The 14,560-nt window shown below is 36.4% G+C and overlaps 1 pseudogene; it reads right to left on the bottom strand.

The window, feature by feature from the left end:
* Nucleotides 1–767: 767 nt before the first annotated feature.
* LOC107851873 overlaps nt 768–14,560 on the bottom strand; it is a 77,114-nt pseudogene continuing 63,321 nt past the window's right edge.

Below are 14,560 nucleotides of genomic sequence, written 5' to 3'. Positions count from 1 at the left end.
TATTCTGTGATTAGTAGACTACTTTTTTTAGTATGTTTATTACATATAATAAATAAAAAATATTGTTTTCTTTTTAATTATTTTGTCAGACTTTGTTAAATATTCATTATTATGTAATGCAATCTAAAAAAAATATTTTACGACTTTCAATAAACAATTTATTATACCTGTGTTTTTCCATGTCGAAGCCCTTTTAATGAGAAGCAAAATTTGGAAGCTTGCAGCTCCCCATCAACATATATGTCGGTGAAATACACAGCTAATAGCAATTTCTTACGCCCAACCCCACGCATGCTAAAGGACTAGATATGTTGAACTAAGTGAATTGTTGCACCTTTGTGGCGTCTAATGCTTCATCTCACACCCTTCCAATTTATGTGTCAAACAGGAACTCTGATTTAATATCTTCTTTAAAAATTAAAAAGAAAATTGGAAAAGAAAAAACTACAATTCTTATTGCAATGTGCATACTCTTCAGTACAAGAAAGCTGTATATTGCATATTGCTGCTGATAAACATTCTTTCATACTCCTCTAGAATGAAACCACTAATAAATAGCCTCATCCATGATGTTTCATCAATTTCTTCATTACTGAGCCTCTATACAAAAATTTAGTAAGCTTATTCTGTTTCACAATCAATTCAAAATACAACTGCTCCACTCCCTACTTCAAGATCTGCAGAGCTTGGATGACAAAAGGAACCAAAGGAGAAAAATAATTAATAATGAGAAACACAACAGAAGCAGCCTAATGCTTGGTGCGGAAATTGTTGCATTTTGTGCGAATGACCATTCATGAAGCAGGGAAAGCTTAGTCATGTTGCACTTGATATATAATTCTAACCTCTGAGATCCGCAGAGAAAAAGCACCATTTACTCTGGATTTTTCATTTCAAAAAGCCTGTATATTTCAAAATTTCCACTGGCAGAATGAAGCTAAGGACTGAGCAAGCTCTAGACTTCCATGTAACTCCAAACTTCATTCTTGAAGATAAAATACCTTTAGCGCAATGCAATACTAAGTGGTCTACCTCAGTTTGATCTTTGTGCTGGTGCTATCCCATTGAGACTTTCAGCAAGGCAATAATCTCCACATCATCGAGGGCTGATTCCTCGACAAGGTGGAAAGGGGTCTTGCCTTCCTTGTCAACAGCTTGTGGGTCGCCCCCCCTGTTTGCAAGAAATCATACTGGTTAAACCATATAGCTGGAATTTATACAACTTATTAAAAAGGTAAGTTCTTGATTGCAGCAGCATTATGAAAATGATTAAACTGATTGTTGTCAATTGCAGTGCATTAGCTATTTCAACATTGCTTCTTTTTTTTTTATAATACTTTAATGCTTTAAACATCAGAACTAACTATATTACCATTTCAAAAATGTCATTCTCCTCCGATCCTGAAGCTGATATCACTAGAATAGTTGAAAGAGAACGGAAGTCCTAAGCAGAAGAACATTTTGATTCAAGATATACAACTTGAATGTTATTCATCTTTACAAAGAACATAATCCTCCAGCCAAGTCAAGCAAGGGCTAGAACTAGTCTGTTAAGTCAGCTTCTGTTCTGTTAACTGATTAAGAAAAACAGTATTCAACTACCATTTCTCCCATTTCTTGGACCTTAATTAGATTCATCGGAGCAGTTTTGAAATTTCAAAGTAGATTTGCTATGTTCTAGCTGGGAATGAGAATATGTGCAGGGTAAAACCATTAAATATACTCTAATTCCTGGAGAATCGGTTTAAGTTCCTCATCTTTTATACTGAACCCAAACCTTTATGTTTATCCTTTGTAAAACTAGATGTCACTAAACATTAACATCAATCAACAGTTCTGTTTTTACGTTGTGTAAGGCAACTTCTATAGAATAGTTATGAGACCATCAATGTTGAACAGATGTTAACATGGACGTGTGGTCTACTATTTTAGACAATATTAGAAATGGTCACATACAACAGAAGGCGAACATAACAATGTCGATGAAAAAATGAAAGAAGGTAGCTTAAGATTGTCAGGTCATATTCTATGTAGACCTAAAAATTTATTAGTAAGCAGGTGATTGAAGGTGTTAAAAAAAAAATCTAATATCAGGAAGATGAAATTTGTCTGAAAGGACCTTTAATTTCTCGAAATCAATGCAGACTTAGCAAGAGCACAATATAATGGAAGCAAGTGTTATATAGGTGATATCGACTAAGTTGGATCAAAGTTAATCCTTATTGACACACCTACATTAACCTGGTATTTCACATGAGTTAAAGTTGGTTTGGAGATAAATGACAAGTGTAAGGATACACAGGGAGAAGCCTAGTTTTAGAGAATCCCTTATTTATCTAAACATACATATATTGAAAAGTGGAATGAAACATGCGCAAATTGGACAGAAGAGGATTTATATAGCCAACTCCAATTAGTTTGGATTGAGGCACAGTTGCTGTTTGTTTGCTTGTTTATACAGTCTTACCCATGTGGGGTAACTCCTTGTCCTTTGAGATTTATGAATGTTACGTATCAAACAAAGTTATAGAAAGTCATAATTTTCCTCTGATTCTGAAAAGCGTGAACGTCCTCACTCTGCCTAAAATTTCTGCTGGAGTTTAATGATCATGCACTGATGGAGCTTTGATATCTTCCAACTAGTTCTCCACCCTAAAAGCAATTGAAAGTGTAGAATCTACCCATACCGTTTCATAGGATTCCTTTTACTCTGCTTGTATTTGTTAAATTTCAATTAGTACCTGGCTTCCATTCTGTGGTTTTTTTAATTATCTTCTGCTATTCTATTATTTAGCAACAATTTGCAAATGTGGCTTTTGTTCATTTCTCTCTCTCACACGCACAACTGTATGTCGCTAGTCTAGCCCATGACATACAGAAATGCAGGTAAGGCTGCATACAATAGACCCTTGTGGCCCGACCCTTCCCAAAACCCTGCACATGGCGGGAGCTTGGGGTGGAGGGTGGGGGTGGGGGGTCTAATTAAGACCTATTTTAGTATCCAAAGGTGAAAACATGCAGAGACTCAAACCACGAGGAGGTGGCTTTGATATTACCTCAGACGAAGAAGTATACAGATTCTCATTGAGGTTCAACCCAACTACTTTACCCATGTTCATCCCCCATACTGTGCCTCGAATATCTGAATGTAATTGAGTAAGGCATCAACATCAGAAGTAACTGAAGAGAATACCACTAAATGTTTACAGAGGCACATGTTTCAGCGTGGGAACATCACATGACTGCATCAGCTGAAAGTTAAAATTGAGACGTAACTAGTACATGGTGACTGTGAGAAAATAATGGAGAAAAATTATTATTGAATTGTTGTCTCTAAATTATTACATTGAGATCCTATTTATAGACATTACATTCCAATCCTATTCCTAATAGGACACCAGATTACAATATCTGTCTAAGTAGAATTTTATATGCTATTCCTATTCATATTCTAACACACCCCCTCAAGCTGGTGCATACAAGTCATATGTACCAAGTTTGTTACAAATATAAATAATACGAGGACTGGTGAGGGACTTGGTGAAATATCTGTAAGTTGATCATTTGACTTCACAAATTTTGTAACAATATCTCCCGAGAGTAGCTTTTCTCTGACAAAGTGACAATCAATCTCTATGTGCTTGGTCCTCTCATGGAACACTGGATTAGATACAATATGAAGGGCTGCCTGATTATCACATACAAGTTCCATCTTACCAGTTTCTCCAAATTTTAATTCTCTCAGCAATTGTTTGATCCAAACCAGCTCGCAAGTTGCTGTAGCCATTGCTCGATATGCTCATGGCCTCGATCCTCGAAGAGTAGTCCTTTACCTGGAGATGACTTTATATATCGCAAAATCCGAACAACTACATCCCAATGATTATCACAGGGGGAAGTCATAATCTGACTTACAACACACAGGAAAAGAGATATCAGGTCTAGTCACTGTGAGATAATTCAACTTTCCAACCAACCGTCTATACCTTCCAGGATCACTGAGTGGCTCCCCCTATCCTGGAAGAAGTTTAGCATTTGGATCCATAGGAGTGTCAATGGGTCGATATCTCATCATTCCTGTTTCCTCAAAAATGTCTAAAGCATACTTGCGTTGAGAAATAACATTACCTGAGCTGGACTGAGCAACCTCAATACCTAGAAAGTATTTCAATCTTCCAAGGTCTTTAGTCAAGAAATATTGAAAGAGATGTTGCTCCAAGTTAGTGATACCATCTTGATCATTGCCGGTGATAACAATATCGTCAACATAAACCACTACATAAATATACAGATTTGATTCAGAATGGCGATAAAACACTGAATGATCAACTCCACTACGAATCATGCCAAACTCCTGAATAACTGTGCTAAACTTTCCGAACTAGGCTCGAGGAGATTGTTTCAAACCATAGAATGACTTGCGCAATCGACATACAAGGCTACTAGACTTCCCCTGAGCAATATGAGAAATATAAGAGAAAAATATCATTGAATTGTTGTAACTACATTATTTCATTGAGGCCCTATTTATAGACACTACATTCCAATCTTTTTCCTAATAGGACACTACATTACAATCCCTTTCCAAGTACGATTCTATATGATATTCCTATTCCTACTCAAATTCTAACAAGCAACAAAATCAGGTAGTTGCTCCATATAAACTTCTTCCTTGAGATCACCATGTAGAAAAGCATTCTTAATATCCAACTGATAAAGAGGCCAATGACGAACGGCATCCTTAGAAAGAAGAAAAACGGACTGATGCTAATTTAGCCACGGGAGAGAAAGTGTCACTATAATCAAGCTCAAATATCTATGTATATCCTTTGGCAACAAGGCGAGCCTTCAGCCGATCAACCTGACCATCTGGACCAACTTTGACCGTATAAACCCAACGACAACCAACTGTAGATTTACCTGCAGGAAAGGAAACAAGCTCCCAAGTACCACTCGTATGTAAAGCAGACATCTCATCAATCATAGCCTGTTTCTATCTTGAATGGGAAAGTGCTTCACCTGTAGTCTTAGGAATGGAAATAGAGGACAAAGATGATACAAAAGCATAATGGAGTGATGACAAACGATGATAACTCAAGAAAGTATAATGTGGGTTAGCATTACGAGTGGATCTTATACCTTTTTGAAGTGCAAATGATTGACTTGGAAGAGGTAGGTCCGCAGTAGGGGAAGCGTCAGGCGCAGGACATGAATTATCTGGGACTGATACTTGACGTTGGCGGAGGTGATAAGTCAAAAGTGGTGGCACTATAGCTGGAGATGGAGAAGTAATTGTAGATTCCTCAAAGATTGGTGTGGGTAAGACTGGAGGTATGGGTAAAACCTCAGTGATATTAAGATGATCAGAATATGTATAGTAAGGTTGAGATTCAAAGAATGTGACATCAGCGGACATAAGGTAGCGACCCAGATCAGGTGAATAGCATCGATACCCTTTTTGAACGCGAGAGTAACCAAGGAAGACACATTTGACAGCACGAGGGGCTAATTTATCTTTTCCTGAGGCTAAGTTATGACCAAAACATATGCTCCCAAAAACACGAGAGGGGATAGAGTAGAGATGTGACTGAGGAAATAGTATGGAATGGGGAACCATATTCTGGATCGAAGATGATGACATTCTGTTAATGAGATAGCAAGATGCGAGGACCGCATCGCCCCAAAAACGCAGTGGAACTTGGGATTCAATGAGAAAAGTGCGAGCAGTCTCAATGAGATGCCTATTTTTCCTTTCTTCTATACTGTTTTGCTGAGGGGTGTATGGACATAGTGTTTGGTAATGATTCCTTGATGAGTCATAAACTCCTGAAACTGGGAGGAAGTATTCTAAGTCATTATCACTATGAAAAACACGAATAGAAACACCAAATTGATTTTGTATTTCAGCACAAAAACTTTTGAATATAGAGAATAATTCGGAACGATCTTTCATTAAGTAAACCCAAGTACATCTTGAAAAATCGTCGATGAAAGTAACAAAGTAACGAAATCCTAAGGGTGAACTGAATCTACTAAGACCCCAAATATTGGAATGAACTAATGAGAAAATAGACTCTGAGCGACTCTCAATACTACGTGAAAATGTAGCACAAGTGTGTTTCCCAAGTTGACACGACTCACAATTTAATGTGAATAGACTAGACAAACTAGGCACCATCTTTTGTAGCTTGGATAGACTAGGATGTCCCAAACGTTTGTGAATAAGGTCGGGAGGATCTGTAGCGGAGCATGCTATGAAGGAATTTGAAGAGGTAAGATGGTAAAGAAAGGCCTTGCGATTTATGTCCTATGCCAATTGTCTGTCCCGTTTTGCGGTCCTGCATTAGAAAAGAATCATCAAAAAAGTTATAGTACAATCAAGGGCACGTGTCAAACGACTAACAAATGCAAGATTAAAAGGACAACTAGGGACATAAAGAACAGAGTCTAGAGTGACAGAAGGTAAGGGTTTGGCTTGTCCAACGCCTTTTGGCTCTGTTCGAATTCCATTAGCTAGAGTAATAGCTGGAAGAGATTGCGAATAAATAATATCAGACAAAAGTGATTTATCACCAGAAATATGATCAGAAGCACCCTAGTCCATAACCCATGATCCAAAGGTAGGAGATTGTGCAGTTGAGGCTATTGGTAGAAATATATGCTTACTTGTTTGATACTGAAGATATTCATTATATTCCTTGCCAGATAAATACACCCGTTGATCACCTGTGGTGTTAGACTGCGCAATATGAGCATTTTTAGGTGGTTGACCATGCAAAGAATAGCATATTCCACGAGTATGTCCAAGCCTATTACAATAACTACACTTAGGTCGAGAATAGCATACGCCATGAGTATGTCCAATCTTTTTACAATAACTACACCTGAGTCGACATCTTTCAAATTGACCTTCCTCTCGTTGATTCTTCATAAACTGTGACATCTGAGTTTCTGACCTCCTCAATAAGATTTAGATTTAATCATGAAAAAGAAATCCTGTCGGAATGTGGCCCAAGAAAAGAAAACTCGCCGCATATAAGATCTGATGTCCGGGACTAACTCGGAATCAGAAAATAATCATATGAGTAGCCTCGGAATGAGTGATACTACTACAAAAAAAAGGAAACTACCGAAAAACTCTGAACATGCCGAAAAAGCTTCTGATAGTCGCCGGAATCCCAACTTCTGCGATCAGAATCTGCAAATAATCTCAAAAATGAGATCGAAATACCCAGGCGACTCCAACGGAAAAAGAAAGTCATAAATTAGATCAGAAAAATGCCTTATGCGCCGGCGCATGAACGAGATCTCGCCGAAAAATCTTGCTATTGTCGGCGCGTGAGAGCGCGTGCGGAGATATTTTCCTGTGGTTCTCGTCGGGGTTTAGTCGCTGGAGATTATAAAGCCTCGTGGTACTGTTGGTTTTTTTTTTTGCACAACACATACCAAACGGAAGATGACACAATTCAGCCACCGAAAATTGAAGCTGTATTTTTTTTTTAATTTATTTAATGAAGTTTCTAACCTGTCTCTGATACCATGTAAGAAAATAATGGAGAAAAATTATTATTGAATTGTTGTCTCTAAATTATTACATTGAGATCTTATTTATAGACACTACATTCCAATCCTATTCCTAATAGGACACCACATTACAATCGCTGTCTAAGTAAAATTCTATATACTATTCCTATTCATATTCTAACAGTGACTTTGTTAGAGGGTTCCAAAGTTCCTGGACTGAACTTGAGATAATAATTACTACGACCAATAACATATGTGGCAATACCCAATAAAAGCATCTCTTCCTCTGCTAGGAATCACATCTGCTGAATGTAAGCACAATAACTGTGGACCTCCCAATGGATTAAACTATATAAATATATTGGATACCTTAACCTATATTGTGAAGCTCCTTAGAAACTTTTATCCGAATGCACATGTTAGCCATCAGCCTTACTGTAAGAATATGTTATCAAATTGGATATACAGTTAAGAAAGCAAGGACTAACACTGATCATAGAATCAAACAATTACCTTGAAAGTAATAGTTTGGCAATTTCAGTTCTTCCTCTTGAGAAACTATGATGCAGTGGGTTCTGACCACGTGCATCACAAGCATTTATGTTAGCACCATACTGCAGAGGCAGCTCCACCATGCTGATATCAGCAGTTTGGCAGCAGTTCATCAGAGGAACGATCTTCACTTCCATTTTGTGGGTACAAAGAGCTTGAACAATCACTGCCTAAGAAAGTCAAATTTATAATCAGGGTTTGCATGTCAATGCAATCTCAAGAATTTACTAAAGGCATACCAAGTGACGTTTGCCCATAAACCGCATTAACATCTGCTTGATAGACAACAATGAGACGGTATACAGTTTTCTTGTCATTTTTTCGGACACCTTCCCACAACTGTTGTGCCACAGAAAGCAGGTGCCCACTGCCGGCCACTTTGTGAACAAAACTTTTTTGTGCATACTGCAGCCATAAGAAGACATAGCAAGCAAAGAAGAACGAAAAGGAGTTAAACCAGGTGAAATGTATTAAAGATGATTCTCATTAGGTCTTGACAGAAGATAACGAGGCCGAGGAGAAATGGAGAGTATTTTGACCAGTTGTTCAACTCGAACTAAGAGAAAAACATTTGAGACATCCATACATCTGTGAAATAGAAACTTTAGCTACACTCCTAGAATTAGGCCGACAGTTTTAAAGATGCCATGAAAAATATGAGAATTAGGAAAGCTTGTGGTCCAAATAGTATCCCTATGGTTGGAAATATTTTGAAGAGGTCACTTTAGAAATGACTCACAAAGCTATTCAGTGCTATACTAAAGAAGCAGTAGACTGCCTGACTATACTAAGAAGTAGTACAATGCCTGACAAATGGAGGAAGAGTTACCCCCATATATAAAAATAAAGGAAATATTCAAGTTGTGTGACTTATTATGACATTAAAATCATAGGATGAAACTCAGGAAAAAATTGATAGAGCGTAGACCTAGGAACACGACAAGAGTAAGAGAGAACTAGAATGGATTATGCCCAGTAGATCTATAAGAGATGCTATATTCACGCTAAGAAGATTTATGAAATATATCGCGAAAGGAAGAAAGAACTACAGAGAAAAGGGCATAAATGGAATAGGGGTAGGTCTAATATAATCCCTTAAATATACACTTCCCGGTTTTAGTCTTTTAACTATCTAAAAATTTATCAAGTTTGATCTTTATATATTCTTGTATATTCTTATACAAGCAACTATCATTTATACTAACGGGAATTCATATATCTCCATTAGATTTTTTCTATCGCTAATTTCTCAATTGTTTCTCTCTCGGACGCCTTATCCTCAAAAACCTCTCGTCAGAAAATAGCTTAAAAGTACAAAAACCAGCAGTTTGCATCAAACTTGACCAAATTACAGAACTAAAATACTCAAAAAGTCACCAAACTACACACAAAAAAAATAGGTCAAACTATCACTAAGCTGCACCAAAAACTATGCCAAACCAACAAACTGCACAAAAAACAGCACCAAACTGCAACAAAAAAGGTCAGAATATTTTTTTACAAGACTAGAAGGTATCCAACATGAAACTACTTGATGCATAACCTCATCAACTTTTGCACTGAAATCTAATTCAATCTTCAAACTTTTTCAGCCACAGAACTAGTGTTGATATCAAAAAATGTTTATAATGCTGAGATAATGTAATAACAAAGAAGTGATTAAAAATAAATAAAACACATGATGAATCAATTAACAATAGTACTATTCACCTCCTTTAAAACTATTTTCTGACAAAAGAAATTCATGAAAAAGGTGCTGAAGAGAGAGAAACAAGGGAGGAATTAGTGATGGAAAAAATCTAATGGAGGTGTGAATTTCCGTTTGTATAAACGCCAGTTGCTTATATAAAAATATACAAAGGTCAAACTTGATAAGTTTTTAGATAGTTAAAGGACTACAACCGGTAAGTTTATATTTAAGGAACTATTTTAGATCTACTCCTATAGATAAGGGACCATTTATGTCCTTTTCTCAAGATCTACACATCATTTTATTGACCTAAAGAGCCTATCATAGAGTACCACAAAAGGTTCTTGGTGGGTGATGGAGAAAAAAGGAATTCGTATTAAATATATAAATGTCATAAAGGACAGGTATAAAGGAGCCGCCACTACTGGGAAAACAACAATATGTGATACTACAGAGTTTTCTGTGAAAGTAGTTTTACACCGGATCATGTTGAGCCTCTACTTGTTTACCCTAGCTATGGACGAACAAAACAACACAATACAATTGTATTACTTGTGTGACAATGTAATATTTGATAAATGTAAAGGCTTTAGCCTTAAATTTTTTAAAAAAATTGTCTTAGTTACTTGTAGTCTTGTATCACAATATCATTTTCTTAAAAAAAAAAATAAAGGTTCTTAAAAATTTGAAATTAAAAAAAAGAAAAAAAAAAAACTAGCCCTTGCTAGCTATAAACTAATCGTTGCCAACTTTAAAAAGTTTGAAGCTTTTAAATTTGTGTCCCTTTACTAAATTTATGTATCAAACTATCATCTATTATAATTTTTTAGCGCTTAACTATTTTAATTAATATAATTTTTTTAAATGGATCCCAACCCCCCCTCCCTCTATCCCATGAGATAAGTGGGATAGGATGAGACTAGTGTTTCGTCCCCCTACCCCATCCCACTTGCATCCGATCCTGCTTATCCTCTTAAGTCTGTCCCCCTGTTTCGTCTCGTTTCGTTGGACAGCCTTAGATGAAACTTGTGTGTGATAATCAAACAGCCCTTTATATTACATCAAATTTGATAGTTTATGGGAAAACTAAATACATCGAGATCAATTGTTACTTTGTTAAAGAAAAACTACTCTAAGGAAATATTGTTACAAAATTTATGAAGTTCAAGGATCAATTTCCATATATTTTCACCAAAGCCATCACCATCCACGTGTTAGTTACATTTGTAACAAGCTCAGTACATATGACTTACATGCACCAGCTTGAGGAGAGTGGTAGAATAGGCTTGTGTGTAGTATCCTACATAGGAAAAGATTGTAATATATTGTTCATAAATAGAGCTCAGTGTAATAATTAGTTTACGCATCTTAATAATATTTTGAGTCTTTATTGCATCGACTCATAGATGTTAGACTATGGTAAGTGAAGGTGTTAAAAGGGGACAGGGTAGACCTAAAATTACATAAAAGAAAGTTATCTCGAAAGACCTACGAATCCTTTGTTAGCTTGATGGACAACTAGTAAATATTATATATATTAATGTAACTATATATTGTTGTATGTTAGTGTAATTGCAGAGATTTGATTTAGTAGAGTAATAGTGATTATAGTAGAGCAGATTTGGTAGGATAGCATAGCCAATTTAGAGGGATAGAAAAGCTGATCTTTGGGGATAGGAAGACAGATCTTTAGGGATGTAATATTTGAATACTCTCTATTTAATGGCAAGGCTCTTAATATTGAGAGGCATTCGGCACAAATTTGACATGGTATTAGAGCCTTCTCTCGGTTGTCTAGTTTCATAAAGTTCATCTTGGTTCATTTCAAAAAAAAGTTGAAAATTTTGGTTGTGTTGATTGTTCGTCAACATCTTAGACTTTTGATCTTGGTCATTCTGGTTGTTGTTAAACTTGATACTCATTCTATTCAAAAGAGAGATAGTTTTAAGTATTTGGGTCTACAATTTAGGGGAATGGAGAAAGTGATGAAGATGCACTCATCGGATTGAGGTAGGGTGGGTGAAATGGAGGCTCGCCTTCGAGAATCTTGTGTGACAAAAAGGTACCTCCTAAACTTAAAGACAAGTTCTACAGAGTGGTGGTTAGAACAGCTTTGTTGTATGGCGCGGAGTATTGGCCTGTTAAGAAGGCCCATATCTAGAAGATGAAGGTGACGGAGATGAGGATGTTTCGGTGGATGTGTGAATGTACTAGGAAAGATAAGATTAGAAATAAGAAGGGAAGCGGGGTTGAGATGGTTCAGTCATGTAATGAGGATGGGCATGGATGCCCCACTGCGGAGATGTAAGAGGTTGGTTAGGGATGATTTCAAGCGAGGTAGAGGTAGAGTTAGACCTAAGAAATATTGGAGGGAGGTGATTAGACATGACGTGGAGCAGCTCTAATTTATCGAGGACATGACCCTGGATAGGAAGTTGTGGAGGAGACGAATTAGGGTAAAAAGTTAGTATGAGTGTAGGATGTTGTATCTTTTATTATGTTACTTGGTGTATCTTGTTTTTGGTATTATTGGATATGTTAAATTATATTATATCATGTTCTTCTACTATTTCTTGTCTAGATTATTTATTTTGAGTCGGAGCTCTATCGGAAACATCTTCTCTATCTCACATCTGAGGTATTGGTATGGACTACGTACACTTACCCTCTCCAGACCCCACTTGGTAGGAATATACTGGGTACGTTGTTGTTGTTGTTGTTGTTGTTGTAGTGTTTCTAGTTTTTATATCTATTCAATAATATGGCTTCACATAAATTTGAATCCTTTAATGTTCGCTTCACTGGAAATACTTATTCTTCCTGGGAATTTCAATTTTAATTATTTGTTACCGGAAAAGAACCATGGGGGCATATAGATGGAAGCAACCCTGTTCCTACTGATCCTAAAAAGTTAGGTGAATGGAAGATTAAGGATGCTCGGGTGATGACATGGCTTTTAGGGTCAATTGACCCTCTTATTGTTCTTAATCTCAAGCCTTATAAGACTGCTAAGGCCATGTGAGATTATTTACAAAAGGTTTACTACCAAGACAATTGCGCAAGACGCTTTCAGTTAGAGTATGAAATTGCTAATTATTCTCAAATGAAATTGCTAATTATTCTCAAGGAGATCAATCCGTTCAGGATTATTTTTCTGGACTTCAAAATTTATGGGTTGAATTTACAGATATTGTTTATGCCAAAATGCCTATCGAATCTCTTTCTGTAATTCAGGCAGTTCATGAGAAAAGCAAATGAGACCAATTTTTTATGAAGTTACATTTCGAGTTTGAGAGTGTTCACTCTAACTTGATGAATCGTGACCCGTCTCCCTCCTTGGATGTTTGTTTTACGGAATTACTCTGTGAAGAGCAGCGTTGTATCACACAAAATGCTTTCAAGAAAGTTGATGATGTCGTTGTTGCATTTGCTGCCCAAGGTAAAGAAAAGGGTAAAGATATGACTAGAACTCAATGCTACAGTTGCAAGGAATATGGTCATATTGCTAGCAATTGTAGCAGGAAGTTTTGTAATTATTGCAAACAACAAGGACACATTATGAAAGAGTCCCATACGACCTCAAAATCATAAGGTCAAGACTTTTCAAGCTGGGACAAATGGTTTCACTACTAAGAACTCATCTTCGGGTCAAGTTCTTACTCCTAAAATGGTAAAACAAATGATCATGTCAGCCTTTTAAGTTTTGGGGTTACAAGGTAATGATCTTGCATCTAATTTTTGGCTTGTTAATTCTGGCGCTTCCAATCATATGACCAACACAGCTAGTATATGCTAAAAAATATTCGTAAATATCATGGTCCATCACAAATTCAAGTCTTCAATGGTAATAATTTACCCATTACCAAGGTTGGGGATATTACTAAAACTTTCAACAATGTTTGTGTCACCAAAGCTCTCCACTAGTCTTATTTCAGTTGGACAATAGTAACAATTGTGATGTGAATTTTTCTAGTAATAGTTGTCGTGTGCAGGATCGGGTGTCGGGGACGATAATTGTGAAGGAACCTAAAGTTGGACGACGGTTTCCTATACACTTTTCCATTCCCCGTGTTCTATCTCTTGCTTGTACTTCTACACTTAGTAAGACTGGGGTATGGAGTAAGCGCTTAGGACATCCAAATTCTATTGTGTCATCTCATTTATCAAATTTTGTTTTATTGGGGAATAAAATCAATTTTTCACTGCTTTCTTTGATTGTTTTACTTGTAAATTGGAAATAAGTAAAATTCTTCCTTTTCCCAATTTTGGTAGTTGTGCTACAAAGTCTTTTGATGTCATTCATAGTGATGTTTGGGGCATTTCACCAATTGTTTCTATGTTCGTTTCAAGTACTCTGTGACATTTATAGATGATTACAATCGATTTACGTGAGTGTATTTTCTTCGCTTCAAATCTGAGGTATTTTTTATGTTCACGATATTTTTGGCTTACTCAATTTTCTACTTGTATCAAATTATTAAGATCTAATTCTGGTGGGGAATACATGTCAAATGAATTTCAAAAAATTTTTTCTTGAGAAAGGAATTGTATCAAAACGCTCTTGTTCATATACACCACAACAAAATAGGGTCGTTGAACGTAAAAATCGACATCTTTTAGAAGTCACTCGTACTCTATTGATTGAGACCTCTATCCCATCTAAATACTGGGTTGAAGTGTTGTCTACTGCAGTCTATTTAATTAATAGACTGACATCTAAAGTGTCAAAACTTGAGTCTCGATATTATCGCCTTTATCACAAAAATCCTAGCTGTGATAATTTTCATACATTTG

The sequence above is a fragment of the Capsicum annuum genome, chromosome 12, assembly GCF_002878395.1.
Source record: "Capsicum annuum cultivar UCD-10X-F1 chromosome 12, UCD10Xv1.1, whole genome shotgun sequence".
In the NCBI taxonomy this organism is placed as follows: domain Eukaryota; kingdom Viridiplantae; phylum Streptophyta; class Magnoliopsida; order Solanales; family Solanaceae; genus Capsicum; species Capsicum annuum.
The sequence above is the reverse complement of the archived record's forward strand: the minus strand, read 5'-3'. Positions and strand labels throughout refer to the sequence as shown.